Genomic DNA, 15,940 nt, shown 5'->3' with positions numbered 1-15,940 from the left:
AAAGAAAGGAAGGCTAGTCTTTAAATACTTTTTTTATTGGGGTCAAAAATAATAAAGCCACCCAATATTGGGACTATACCATGTAATTTTCTGGACTACACTAGCTACGTCATTTTGACATGTGATATGGTCCTATTGGTTTCTTCACTTGATTTAGCATGCCACATCATCCGACATGTGGCACTCATTTGAGCCTCTAAAATATGATAATATCTTGGGTTTAACAAAGTGGACTCCTCATTTGTAGCCCAAGTCAATGGGCTAGCCCAATAAAATTGGACTTTAATTAAATCCATATATATATTTGGACTTAAATAATTAATCCAAATATGCGAATCCATAATATTTATTTGTAACTAATATATTTTGAATTTGATATAATCTGAATTTGTACGTATTTACATTTAATAAAATTTCATTGCCTACAGTTAAATTAATACTTTATGATTTTCTCTATTTATTAATTAAGAATCCTAAAATATATGATACTAAAAAAATAATAACTTTAACTCAGCAAAAAAACATGTTATTCTAATAATTTATTTCTGCATGGAAAAAAAGTATAACTAATTCCATAGCACGTATTGTAAAGTTGATTGTAGTAGAACACGTAAATAAAAAAAAAGCAACATGGAGAAAGTCCTAATGGTGGAATCATTTCTTTTTGCAACAACATGGCAGCAAATAAAAATAAGTTGAGGTGTTTTTGATAAAATTTAAAAGCTGAAGGACTAGATTAGATTAATTTATCTCTTTAAATTAAAATTTTAAGTTTAAAGTTAAACTATAAAAAACAGTTGGGGTCTATGAAAGGAAGGATATATTTTTTTTTTTTAATCATTTTTCATTGTTACGCCATTTGCAGTACCAGCATAACTTATAAATTATGAACAAGATATGATTTGTCAATTCAATAGAACTGGTGAAGGATTTAATATGATAGATAGTATGAATACTATTTCAGTTTATGACCGATCTAATAAAACTTGTCAAAACATATTTCTTTTGCATAAATTTGTGAAAGTAATGATTTACAGAATTTCTAATATAAAATGACAACTTCTTTAAAAACAAACTTATTCAAGTTATTTTTTTCAAATAAATTTTTCACCAAGGCAACAAGACTGAAACACCATGGGTTTTGGTCCTTGGAAAATTTTCTGGGTTTTGAGTCTTCTACTAATCATACCATTCACCATACAAGCCATATGGTAAAGGTATGAGTTTGGTGACCCATCTCGTACGTTCGCCAGGGTTTGATGGGTGAGTTTCTGGTGTGGTTATGGTTTGGTGGGTATGAGTCAGTTGGTTGATCCTTCACTTAATTTGAAATTCGGTAACTTAACTTGGATTTGAGTATGAGTGGCTCACCATGAGTCGTGAGGATAGGGTACGTGTGGTATAGTCAACTCGTATGTCGGACAGTGTCTAACCCCACTTAATTCTATTATGGGTATGGATTAAGGGTACTTTTCATATGCTTAGGTGCGAGTGGACCTTGGTGGATGTATGTTTGATAGTGTTGGGGTCCAACATTCTATCTAGGATATGAGTGGTGGGTACCACTCATTTGAATGGGTACGGTTTGGGTGGTGAGTCATATTCTCCCGCAGGAAATTGTACAATTTAAGTTGAGGGAATTCTGGACATTTCCACTCTTAACCCATTATGAACCGATGAACAAAAATACTCTTGGGACATTATTTTACTCTATTATTCTAATCTTATAAACTCAAAAAATCTCTTAGGCTCTTGGGTTAAGCAAAGTCTAGGGTTTTCTTCAAGGTTGTCAATGAAGGCTCTAAAGGGTGATTTCTCTCCGTATCCTTCATAATCGAAGGCATTCTACTCCTCCCTTATTGTTCATTCAATTAAACTCATGTTTTATTAATAGTTTTCATGGTATAATTGTGATATGATTTTGAATTTTGAATTAAATATCGGGAGTTTTGGTTATTAATGGTTGATTTATGTTTTCCCATGTTTTTACTTATGGTTTTCATATTATAATGTTATTTTGAACATGTTGTTACATGGTAATTGTCAATTAGTACTTGGTTTTGGTTTTGGAAACTATATGCCCTCAATATGTTTGGTAAAATACGTATTAGAATGCTTTCACTACAAAGTTAGACTTTCATTGAAAACTTTGCATGGTATAACATGGTAATGGAACCTAAACTGGTTAGATGGTTTTAATGGATAAATGATAAGGACATGATTGCCATGGCTTTGATTAAAAACTTTGTGGGTTACATAGGAATCCCCCAAGTGAATCTAATAATGGAACCTACGGGGTACATGGGATCCCCTAAGTGATTGGCTAAGGACATTGCTTGTAAGCTATAGTTGGTATGATGATACAACTTCTTATAGCCTTGGTTATTAATATATGGAATCAGTGGTTTGACTTTGTTCTAATGGTTTTAATTGTGCAATAATGGTGGGTTGTGATAGATAATTGTGAAGGTGTGAGTCCAATGGATGGAAACTGGAAACTCATATTTGCGGACATGAGAATTAGTCATGGAGACCATATACTTGTGGGGTACATAGGAATCCCCTAAGTTATACTTGTATATTTGTATCAGGGATGGTGAAGGGTACATGGGAATCCCCTGTGTAAGACCCCACAAAATTCTCTCGTAGTCTGAGCCTTAGAGCGTGTTCAGTAAAGTGTTAACCCAGCCCTAAAAGATTGAGAAGTGTCTTTCTAAGTGAGAAGTATTTTGAACCGTGTAGAATTTTACTAATATCGACTTTTTGTCATGTAGATCATTGAATAAGCTTTCCGTCGATACCAAATTTACCAATATCTGACACTCAGGCAAAGAGTTAGAGCTATTTTAGTGAGACAATGTGTCACATGTCACTTTAGCGCGTTGCGGAGCCAACCAAAATGAAAGTTGTCAAATTCTAGTTAGCCTCCGCTACTCCACCACATCGCAGTTTCTTTATAGTTCTCAACCAAGGTGGCAACGTGATTTCCACCGCGTCGCGCCAATGCTCAGTTTCCCAATTATCTAATTTCTAGTTAGCTGGCGCGATTGTGGCGTGTCGCGCCTGGACATAAAATTGGGATTTTTCCAGTTTTAGAATTTTAATTCCAAGGGAAAAAAGGTTCTTTTACCACCCTCTATATATATACTCCTTAACATGGGATTTGGCCTCATTTAACCCATAAATACTAGTTTTCTCTCAAAAATGTTCAAGAACAAGAGCTAGGGTTCCTAAATCACGACCCCAATCATCAAGATTCCTCCATTAACTTTTCAAGAATCAAGAAACTAAGGTATTTAGATGTTGATTCTTGGGTCCCTTTCATCTAAGAAGTTCGAGAACCCTTTTCTAAATTTCAAAGATCTTATGGGTATGATTTTTCATGATTTATGTGAGTTGAAATTGATGTTCATGCTATTATCGTGTTTTAATTCATATTTTGTTCATGAGGTTTTAAGCTTTGAACCTAGTATGTGATATTCATGTGATGTTCATGATAAACCCTTTTCAAGTTGCTTGTTAAATGATGTGTTCACGTCAATTAAGTGTAGAAATTATTGAAAAAGCAAAGCATGCTCCCCATATGTTTGATAAAATACTTATGTGAATGAATTAGAGCCATTATAGAATGTGGATTAGAAATCCCCAATTGTGTGTAAACCCATGCATACCAAGTGATTTTTGAAAAGCCTTAGTGAATGAATTATGATATGATAGCATGAAATTCCCCAATTATGTGCTCTTCGATGCATGCTAAGACTTTAATACATGTTGAGTGTTTGATGTAAGACCTTGTTGAATGGAGTATGAGCCAGTAAAATGTCTCCCTATACTATGACATGTTTATGATTTCTAATAACTTGAAGAGATGCTTTAGTAATTGTGATGGTGAATGAATACCATGGTCTTGATTATTCAAGAATGGTTATGTTTTACTTTTACGTTATTGAGTCCTGGGGGTATTTATACATGAAAAATTAGCTACAATCTAGATCCTGTATTAGTTTCCTCGATAATCTCGATTAAGCCACGATTCTTAGAAATCAGTGAGTTATTGAACTCTATACTCTCAGACAGATACAGAAGTTAAGAAATCTTAGAAATCTTAGTAATCTCAGTATCACTAGTATTCTAACCTCAGTTTAGTACTCACCTCAGAGCTAGTAGTATTCAAGTGTTCAATTCGGAACTAAGTATCATACAGTCAGATAATGAGATTCAATAGTATTCCATCAGATACAGAACTAAATGAATTCAGCATAACACAGTCACGTTATTCGAGAAATATGATCAGTAACAGATTCAACTCAGTTTAAGTTCAGTTAAGAATCAGTTTAGAGTTTTTCAGTTGGGAGTAGGAGCTAGCACCGAGCGAGTGCAGGGATGGCGGCTCCCCGTTAGAGAGGTAGTGTAACAACCCAAATCCCCTCCCGGGATGTCACACGATGCTTAAGGCTATGAGTAGCCCCAAGCTAACCCTTAGAGCCGGTTTCTACCAATGACACTCAATTCAAGTTAAGGATAGACTCAAACACTCGCACAGTCATCTCACATAAAAGAAAATATGGAAAAAGGTACTCGATACATATGACCATAATGTAGAGAAATCTCAACAATACCACAGTACTGAACCCTCGACATATCAAAAGTTTGATACTAGTCTGAAAAGCCTCTACAAATCAAAATCTAGAGAGCCGTTAGGACAGGTCCCCAACTGAATAGAAATGAACTAAAGATAAAACATAGTCTCTCAATTCTAGTAAATATATAAAGATCGGCCCTCAAACCATGAGGACTCACCACTATAAAAAATGTAGGCAAGGTACTCAGAGAGTCATAGGCGAGGCTGGGACTGAGCACCTTAACCTACATTATGACACAATGTAGCACATAGACATATATGTGCATCAGTACTTGGAATGCACTGAGTATGTGGGGGTGAATGCACATGTATAAAATAGTGTCGATCTTCTTCAATCAAATCATGTATGTAGTATGAGATGACTCATATGGCTTAAACAAGTACAAAATATAAAGCTCATAAGTCATGTAGGATGGAGCATGTAACACAAATCTCATGAGTCATCATTGTTTAATCTATAAAATCAGAAATCTTCTCTTATTCTCATTGCCCATCAAGTAAGGAACTTTAAAAAATAACTTCAACTTATGGATATGTCTCATAGAGAGTAAAGCATTCTCAATGCTTAATATTTCATAACCATTTAGAACTCGTATACTTGGAAATTGGAATCATATGACTTGGAAAACATACTTGAAGGTATTTCATTCACTTTAGGAAATTATCTCATTTCAAGATTTAGGTAAAATCATGCTATCTCAAATGGGAAAGTATTCTAGCTTAAGGAAATAAATTATCTCAAAGCTTTATGAAAAAGTACCATAACAAGAGAAGATGCTTTAATTTAGGAAAATAACTCTCATCAAGAAAATACCTTGGTTTAGGAACATCTTTGCGTTTCAACCATTTAGGAAAGTAGACTATAGGAAAGGAAAATAAGTATTTGATCTCAAAGTTTTAAAGGGCAAGGGAGGTTCTCGTAACCGACATAAACCATGCGAGCTACATGGAGTGCAATATTTTTTCCTCCTGAGGAGGAGACCCCACGTTGGGGAGAAGCGTCATACTCTTGCCAGGGAGTATATCCTAGTTCTAGTGATCACTAAACAATACTCGGCCTCGGTCCCAATCATAATCATCATAAACTCGGCGTCAGGCCCAACCTACAATGGTATGTAGCTTTGGGGTAAGAAATCATAGTGACTTACCTGCTCGGTGCTAAGTACTACTCCCTTTAGATTATCTGCGCTTATCTCATAAAAATCCACTTTCAGAATAATCTCATGGTTCACCACTAACCCAATAATCAAATCGATAATCTTATATGATGAAGTGTATTTCAAAGCTTTCGGACCATTAGGTCAATTCATTTCTCAATCATCTCAAAATACTCAAATCATGGGTTCTTATAGCATAAGAGTTCATAATTTCTCAAGTATCAAATAGGGCTTACTAACCCATAGTTCAATCTCAAGTTAAAGCTTATCGAAAGCATAATATATAGCATATATATTCATAAATCATGTGGAAATCTGGGAATTTCAGCAATTTATCTCAAAATCTCAATATAGTCATATGCTTCAGTATCTCAATATTGCAAATATTAGCTTCTCAAGGAGTAAAATCATGGGATTTATACCCAGCTGTAAACACTCAAGAAAACATGTAGAAATCATGCCATTTAACTCTCAATTTATGGGAAATATCAAGGTAATACATTCAATAATAATGGGTGAAAACCCCCAATTCAAATTCATGTAAAAACCACATAAATTTCAGCAAAATCATGATGTAAATAAGCTTTTTGGGCATAAGGGTGAAAGGGTTACCCTTTTTCAAAAGCCCACATACCTTGAATTAGAAGATTTGGGTGAACTCTCACTTTTTAAACTCTATTCGTACTCTTGAATGATGGTTCTTGAGGCCCTTGACTTGGGAACCTTGAATCTTGACTTAATTTAGACAATCCATGGTTGATTCTTGAGATTCTTGGAAGAGATTTTTGGATAATTAGGGGTTTTAATGAGAGAAAAATTGAGAAAAACCTTATAGGATGCTTGTAATTGGCTTTAATTTGGTGTTTTCACGGTATTATAGGTTTGGAAAAAGTCCAAAGTGCCCTTTTAGGCTTTTGTACGAATCTAAAAAAAAAATTAATTTGGGAATCCAATTTCATAGGCCACCACGATGCGCCACTTATCATGGTGGCTCACTCGAAATGACAATTCGGAAATTAGGAGTCCCCACGATGCAGAGAAATTGCGTTGTCCCACTGGTTGGGACCTGGAACTCCTCTGCGATGCGCCACTATTGCGGGGTTCCACTAGAAATTGACTATTGATAAATTAGGCTCCTCCGCGATGCGCCACTATCACGGAGTCCCACTGGAATAGACAATTGCCAAGTAAACCCTCTCCGCGATGCGCCAATCACTTAAATAATGTAGTTTTAAGACTAAGGCTTAAATTAGCCATAACTTCTTACTCGGGTATCGGTTTCCGGCAAATCTTATATCAATGGAAATCTTATTAGAATTCCCATGTGATAAAAAGTCAAAATTAGGGAAATTATATATGGTTAACACGATATTCACTTAGTAAGCTACTTCTCAATTTTTTAAAGATGGAATCACGCCTCACTCGACACGCCCTAAGGCTCAAACTATGAGGGAACTTTGTGGGACCTTACAGGCAATGTTTTTAGGAGCAATCCTTAAACTCTAAAACTGCATAGCCTATGCAGAAGCAGGAGTCACCCATTAGAATATGGCTTGACTATTATACTGCCTTAGGCTTGACTTTCTGTCAGGGTCTCCCGTTAGAGAAGCTTGACTAGAGTAGAGGTCTTTACTCATGGTACGGTATTGACACCCTTCCAGCTGGGGTTATATGTTGGACTCCACCAATTTATATTCGAGGCATGTTAGTTAAGTGAGCATTCCCACTGTTACAGTTTTGGTATCAATCTTCAGAGTAGAAATCAGAAATTAGGACTGTCAAATACAATCTTCTATCTTAGTAAGGAACTTAGATAGTTCCATTGATTCATGGACCACCCACTAGATAGGCATGGTCTCATATAAAGTTATTCAGTATTAGCATAATCAGATCTAGAGATCACCCATTAGATAGGCTTGATCTCGGTCTCAAATTTAGTTAAGTAAACTCATTTTCAGATCCAGAGATCACCCGTTAGATAGGCTTGATCTCAGTCTTAGAGTCAGTTGAGTAATCTCATTATCAGATCTAGAGATCACCCGTTAGATAGGCTTGATCTCAGTCTTAGATTCAATTGAGTATTCTCATTATCAGATTTAGAGATCTTCTGCTAGATAGGTTTGATCTCGAACATAATCATTTCTTATCATTGATAGTATATTCAGGGATCATCCATTAGACAGGTTCAATCTCAAATTAAGTCAGTCGAAAGTAGTAAGTTGAGAATTCAGTCATTGATATGAGTAGATTCAGTTAATCAGCTTCAGTATCATCAGTTTCCGAGATCGCTCACTAGATAGGACTGATCTCAACTTCAGTACTTTGTTATCAATATCAAAAGATTTAGTTATTTAGTATCTTAACATTAGTAGTGAGTTTAGATGTTAGTAAAATAGTATCTAAGTTTTAGTATTTCAAGTTATAATGTTTTCAGTTATGATTTGTGGATTCACGCATATGTCCTTATTCAATATTCTCGTGATTATTCAGATAAGTAATTGTTCATGCATAACCCTTGCATTTAGCCTTACCTTATCTTCATACTCAGTACATTCCCATACTGACGCATTTGCACTATGGTATTTTATTTGACACCATAGGTTCAGAGGTACAAGATCCAGAGTACTCCTAGCAGCTCTGTCCCAGTCAGCAGCAGTAGATGTAGTAGTGAATCCTCCTTATTCGAGGATGATCCTTATTTTATTATTGTATCAGATTTACTTTATTTTCAGTAGACGAAGTTAGTTGGGTACATGTCCCATAAAATCCATAGTTCAAATAGTTTAGAGGCTTTTCAGACAGATGTGTTAGTATTCATTTTGAATTTTGAGTATTCTAGATGTTTTGAACCTATGGCCAGTTTTTGCCAGTTTTCTGTATTTATTACAGATATTATTAGTGCTCAGGTATAGATATCAGTAGAGGGTTAGCTTGTGGTCCTTCGGGATTATAAGTACCGTGTGACATTTTGGTTCTAAAAAAATTGAGTCATTACACCCTGCCCCTATGATATCCCGGTACATACAGCTACACGTACTGAGGCCCGTTCAGGGAGTAACACTAGACCCATATAGCCCATGGGTGCTTCTTGGATGATTAGGCTACACAAACCTAGGTTAATAATTTTAAATTCATGCTAAAATTAGTTCCCTTTTTGACATAGATTATACATATGTATGTATGTATGGATATGAATTCATACAGTTATTTACTTGGTTTTAAATTTTGGCATTATTTTATCCTTATCTTGAGTACATGTTAATATTCACTCGCTAACCTGTCTTTGGGTTTTGCATCCCCACGCAATGCAGAAACTAGCCATACTCCTCCTCCTACTCAGTGATCGGATTTGGGAACAACTTAGAGTTGGATTAAAGTGGTGAGCTTCCATACTTCGGAAGGCTCAATTTCATGTTATGGTCTTGTCTTCATACTTTAGTTATTTCTTAGACTTTGATTTTGGCTATGGGCATGTACCGATTGGATGTTGTTTTAATTTCAGATAGAGGCTTTGTGAGACTACTTTGGGTTGGCATGGGTGGTATCGGTATTAGTATAACCCTTGGCATTGGCATTGGTATTGGTCCTGAAACTGTTTGATTGTGTGTAATTAATGGTTGTTCCATCTTGTTATGTTATATAATCAAAATTTATTCTACATTTGGTGCAGGGTAGTTATGGTTAGAAAATGGGGGTAGTCTTCAGTACCGATTGGGCTTGAGGCATCCGACACTACTAGGCCCTAGTTAGGGTTGTGTCAGATTAGTATCAGAGCCTTAGGTTCATGATCAATTTGGAATCCACAAAGCCATATTGATTAGAGTCTATTTTAAGGATGTTTAGAGTGCCACACTCATAAGGGAGAGGCTACAAGGCATTTAGGAATGTTTCTCTTTCTTATGTTGTATTTCAAGCTTTGGAGTCTAATTTATGGAATCTTCTCTAATTCCCATTTATTCACTTTTTAGATCATACCTCAATGATCTGAAGTTCACAAAAATAAGGGGATTAGGCAAGGGGTGACACTGATGAGGCATCATTGTGGGATGCATTTCTGGACCGCTTCTTTCCTCAGAAGTTGAGTAAAGTAAAAGTGGAGGAGTTTGTTAATCTGAAGCAAGGAAAGATATCGATCAAGGAGTATGCCTGGAAGTTTCACTAGTTGTCTTGCAGGGAAAGAATTTTTGGTTCTCTAAACAGAAAGGTGGCCAACAAAAGAGTGGCAGGGATGGTGGTTAGTGGCCTAAGAAGAAGCGAGGCAACTCTAGGTCTTATTCGATAGCTAGTTCTCCTTACGTAAAGTCGACAGGTGATAAGTGCTTCTATGATGGCGACAACATTAGGGCACAAAGTGCTTAATCTCACGCTAGTAAGGCTCAGTTTGCTCCATTGTGTCCTTTTTGCAGGTTCAGTGGTCTTCTGCATAGGGGTTTTAGTTATAAGGGAAGGGACTGGTTCTTTGGTTATGGTTGGCCAGGCCATATGCTAAGAAACTGTCCTGTTGGTAAGGTTGCCTCTGGGAAAATAAGGTTCTGGTTGCTTCACCTTCAGCTCCAGTACCAAAGGGTGCAACAACTAGTTCCGGCATTGGTTAGAATTGTCTTTATTCTCTCACTACCCGACAGGAGTTTTAGGCATTGCTTGATGTCGTGAATGGTATGTTGCAACTCTTTTTTCACAATGTATATTATTTACTTGATTTGGGATCCACTCTCTTATGTGACACTCTTTGTGACTGTATTTTTTGGTTTTGGTCCCCAGTATATTTCAAACAATTTTCCTATTTCTACCCTGGTAGGTGACTCTATGATTGCTAAAAGTTTCAATAGGGATTGTGTGGCTTCTATTGGTAGTAAAGACACTTTGGTGGATTTGTATGAATTAAATATGGTGGATTTTGATATTATTCTGGGGATGGATTAGTTATACTCGAGCTATTCATCCTTAGATTATCGGACCCATAGGGTTGTCTTTAAGTTTCCTAATGAGCCTATTATTGAGTGGGAAGGTGGTTCCTTTGTTCCTAAGAGGAAGTTTATATCATATCTTGGAGCTTTTAGATTAATCTCCAAGGGATGTCTCTATTATCTAGTTTTAGTTAAAGATTTTTACTTGGATAGTTGTTTTTTTACATTCTATTCTAGTGGTAAATAAATTTACTAGGGTCTTTCTTGATTACCTTCCTAGTGTTCCTCCTAATAGAGAGATTGAGTTTAGGATTCATCTTGTTTTGAACACTCATCCAATTTCTATTCTTTCATATAGAATGGCTCTGGAGGAGTTGAAAAAGCTTAAGGAGCAACTCAAGTATCTTTTAGATATGGGATTCATTCATCCTAGTGTGTCTCCATGTGATGCACCGAGTGTTATTCATATGTAATAAGGATTGTTCCCTTCAGATGTGTATTGATTACTGACAGTTGAATAAGGTGATGGTAAAGAACAAGTATCTTCTTCAAATCATAGATAACTTGTTTGATTAGTTATAGGGTTCCAAATTCTTTTCTAAAATTGATCATCGGTTTGGGTGTTATCAGCTTAAGATCAAGGCAGTGAATATCCCGATGACAACTTTTCATACCCGATATGGTCACTTTGAGTTCTTGGTGATATAATTTGGTTTGACTAATTCCCCGGTGGCATTCATGGATTTAATAAATAGGATTTTTTATTAGTTTAGATATCTGTTTGTCACTGTCTTTTTAGATGACATTTTGGTGTATTCTAAGAGTGAGGTGGATTTATCGATCACCTCTGTAGTGTGTTGCTGACCTTGAAGAAGCATTAGTTGTATGCCGAATTCTCTAAATGTGAGTTCTGGTTGAACGCTTTCACTTTTTTGGGTCATATTATTTCTAGTGAAGGGATCATGGTATATCCGTAGAAGGTTGTTGTGGTTAAGAAGTAGCCTAGACCCATGACTCCAATAGATATTTAGAGCTTTTTGGGTTTAGCGAGTTATTACAGAAGGTTTGTGGAAAGCTTTTCTTCTATAGCTTCCCCATAGACTAAGTTGACTTAGAAGAAGGTAAAGTTCTTATGGTCTGATTGTTGTGAGGGTAGTTTTTAGAAGTTAATGGATAAGCTAACTTCGGCTCTGGTTTTGACTTTGCCTGAAGAAACTGATGGGTTTGTGGTTTACCATGATGCATCTCGTGTAGGACTCAGTTTTTTCTGATGTAATATGATAAGATGATAACCTATGCTTCTAGGCAGTTGAAGGTGCTTGAGAGGAATTATCCTACTCATGATTTGGAATTGTTAGCTATGGTATTTGCACTGAAAATCTAGCATCACTATTTGTATGGGGTGCATGTGGATATCTTTTCCAATCATAAAAGCCTGCAATATATGTACTCTCAAAATGTTCTTAACATCAGTCAAAGAAGATGGCTTGAGCTTCTCAAGGACTATGACATGAGTCTACACTATCATCTAGGTAAAACTAATGTAGTTGCTGATGCTCTTAGTAAGTTATCCATATGGAGTATTGCTCATGTGGATAAGGAGAAGCGGGATTTGGTGAAGGATATTCACCATTTGTCTAACCTTAGAGTTTACCTATTGGACTTTCAGAATAGTGGTGTGTTTGCTCAGAAGGTGGCTCAACCATCTTTTGGTGCTAAAATCAAGGAGAAGCAAACTTTAGATCCTATTATGTTAAGAATCAAGGGTGATATTGGTGAGCAGAAGGTGATAGTCTTTGAGATTAGTGGTGATGGTACCTTGCAGTACAAGGAAGGTTATGTGTTCCCAATGTTGATGGTTTGTAAGAAAGGATCTTAGCTGAGGTGTATGAATTGAGCTATGTTGTTAATCCTAGTTTTACGTTGATGTATCATAACCTTAAGTAGATGTATTGGTGGAATGGTATGAAGAGACATTTGGCTGATTTTATAGTAAAGTGCATAGTGTGTCAACAAGTGAAAGTTGAGCACATGAGGCCTGAAGGATTGTATCAAGAAATTGAATTGCTTGAATAGAAATGGGAAGTCATCAACATGTATTTTGTTACTGGTCTTCCTCGGTCTTAAAATTAGTTTGATTCAGTTTGGGTTATCGTGGATAGGATGAAAAAGTCAACTCACTTTTTGCCAGTAAGGACCAAAGTTTGGCTGAGGATTATGCAAGGTTGTATCTTCATGAGATTGTGAAGCTGCATGAGGTGCCTGTCTCTATCATCTCTAATCCTGGCTTGCAGTTTACGTCTTATTTTTGGTGGTGTTTATAGAAAGGGTTAGGGACTAAGGTTCATCTTAGTACTGCTTTTCACCCACAATTGAATGGGCAAGAAGAAAGGACTATTCAGATATTAGATGACATGCTTCGTGTGTGTGTGATTGACTATAGTGGTAGTTGGGTTGAGCATTTATCTCTTATAGAGTTTGCTTACAATAATAACTATCACTCTAGAATTAAGATGGATCCATTTGAAGCCTTGTATGGTAGCAGATGTAGATGTCTATTAGGTGGTTTTAGGTCGGTGATGCAGATATGTTTGGCTTGGATTTGGTTCACCAAGCAATGGAAAAATTAAAAGTGATTAAGGATAAGCTTAGGACTTCCCAAAGTCAGCAAAATTCCTATATAGATATGAAGAGAAGAGAGTTAGAGTTTGAGGTTGGGGATAAGGTATTCTTAATGGTGTCTCCCATGAAGGAAGAGATATGGTTTGGTAAAATGGGAAAGCTCAATTCCCCATATGTGGGTCCTTACTTTGTTTTACAAGGTGTTGGTAAGGTTCCATTTGAGTTGGAGTTGGTAAGTTGCCTATAAGTTGGAGTTTCCTTCTAGATTGAACTCCATTAATCCGGTGTTCCATATTTCTATGTTGAGGAAGTGTATGGGTGACCCGTCCTAAATCATGACTATTCGAATATTGGTATCTCAGATTCTTTGTCTTATGAGGAGGTCCTGATTGAGATCTTGGATCGACTATTTCATCGGTTGTGGACCAAGGATGTAGCTTTGGTTAAGGTTCTATAGAGGAATGACAAGGTTGAAGATTCTACTTGGGTAGCGGAAGAGGCCATGAAGTCCAAGTATCCATTCTAATTTTCATCTTTGGGAATTCGTGCGGAAGGTATATGTGCTTTATAACATCTTTGTTTTCTAACTAATTGTATTCTAATTTAGTTAAAGAAAAGATTGATTCATTGGATCTTTGATTTCTAAATTAGTTATAGGTCAGAATAGGGGTGTGGAGGTTTAAATCATACTTGTACAGCCTTGTCCATTGTTCAAGGATGAATGATCTAAGTAGAGGTAAATTACAATACCCTGGGTTCTTTTCCTTGGAAACCTTCTTTGGTTTTGACTCTTTTGTTGACATAAGAATCACCATACAAGCCATATGGTGAGGGTATAGGTCAGGTGACCCATCTCATATATTTCCAATATTTGGTGGGTGAGTTTCTAGTATGGTTACAGTTTAGTTGGTACAGGTAGTATGGTTGGTGATAGGTTGATTTATTGATCCATCACTTTTCTGAAATTTGGTAACTTAACTTGGATCTAAGTAAAAGTGGCTTACCATGAGTCGTAAGGATAGGGTACAAGTGGTATAGTCCAACTCATACGTTGGACAGTGTCCAACCTCCCTTGATTTTGTAATGGGTATGAGTTAAGGGTACTTGTCGTATGCTTGGGTACGGGTGGGTATTTGTGGTTGCATATTGGACAGTGGTGGGTACCACCCGTATGATAGGGTACAGTTTGGGTGGTGTAGTCGTATCCTCTTTCAAGAATTTGTATAGTTTAAGTTGAGGGTATTCTGGACATTTCCACTCTTAACCCATTATGACCCCATGACCTAAAACACTATTGGGACATCATTTACCATATTATTCTAATCTTAAACACTCAAAAACTCTCTCAAATCTCTCTCAAGTTCTTGGGTTTCCTTCAAGGTAGTAAATTTAGGATCTAAAGGGTGATTTCTATCTGTGTCTCCTCCGTAATCTAAGGCATGTTACTCCTCCCTCATTGTTAGTTCAATTAAAGGCATGCGTTATGAATGGTTTTCATAGCATAATTATGATATGGTTTTGTATTTTGAATTATATGTTGTGGGTTTTGGTTATTAATGTTGATTTATGTTTTCCTATGTTCTTAGTTATGGTTTTCAAATTTTAATGGTGATTTGAACATGTGGTTGCATGGGAATGGTTAATTGGTACTTGGTTTTTATTTTGGAAACTATGCGCCCTCAACATGTTTGTTAAAATGCCTATGCAAATGCTTTTACTATATAGTTAGACTTTCATTGAAAACTTTGCATAGTATAATATGGTAATGGAATCTAAGTTGGTTAGATGGTTTTAACGCCTAAATCGCAAGGCCTTGGTGGCCATGGATTTGATTAAAAACCTTATGGGGTACACGGGAATCCCCAAAGTGAATATAAAAATGGAACCTACGGGGTACATGGAAATCCCCTAAGTGATTGACTATGAATATTGTTGTAAGCTATAGTTGGTATGACGATACCACTTCTTATAGCCTTGGTTAATAATATATTTAATTGTGTACTAAAGGTTTTAATTAGGCAATAATGGCTAGTTGGAATAGCTAACTATGAAGGCGTGAGTCCAATGGACGGACACTGTAAACTCATGTTTGCCGACATAAGGATTAGTCATGGAGACCATATACTTGTGGGGTACACGGTAATCCCCTAAGTTATACTTGTATATATGTATTATGGAGGCTGAAAGGTAAATGGGAATCCTCTACCCCTGTGATATGTATGGTAGGTGCGACTCATGCACGGGGGCCCGTTCAGGGATAACACTTGAACCATATAGCCCGTGGGTGGTTCTAGAATAGTTATTCTTCACAAACCCAGGTTAATGGTTTAAAGTGTATGCTAAACCCAATTCTTTTCCTGGTATGGATTATATATATATATATATATATATTATATATATATATATATATGTGAGTGTGTGCGTATGCATATGTATATGTGTGTGTGCGCGTATGGATGTACCTGGTTATGGTTATTTACTTAGTTTTAAATGTTGGCCTTATTTTATCCTTATCCTAAGTGCATACTAGCGTTCACCCGCCAATCCATCTTTGGGCATTGTATGCCCACACAATGCAAGAATTGGCCTTACTACTCCTCCTACTAACTGAT

Source organism: Capsicum annuum, chromosome 10 (assembly GCF_002878395.1).
Source record: "Capsicum annuum cultivar UCD-10X-F1 chromosome 10, UCD10Xv1.1, whole genome shotgun sequence".
Lineage (NCBI taxonomy): Eukaryota > Viridiplantae > Streptophyta > Magnoliopsida > Solanales > Solanaceae > Capsicum > Capsicum annuum.
This window is presented reverse-complemented; position numbering follows the sequence as displayed.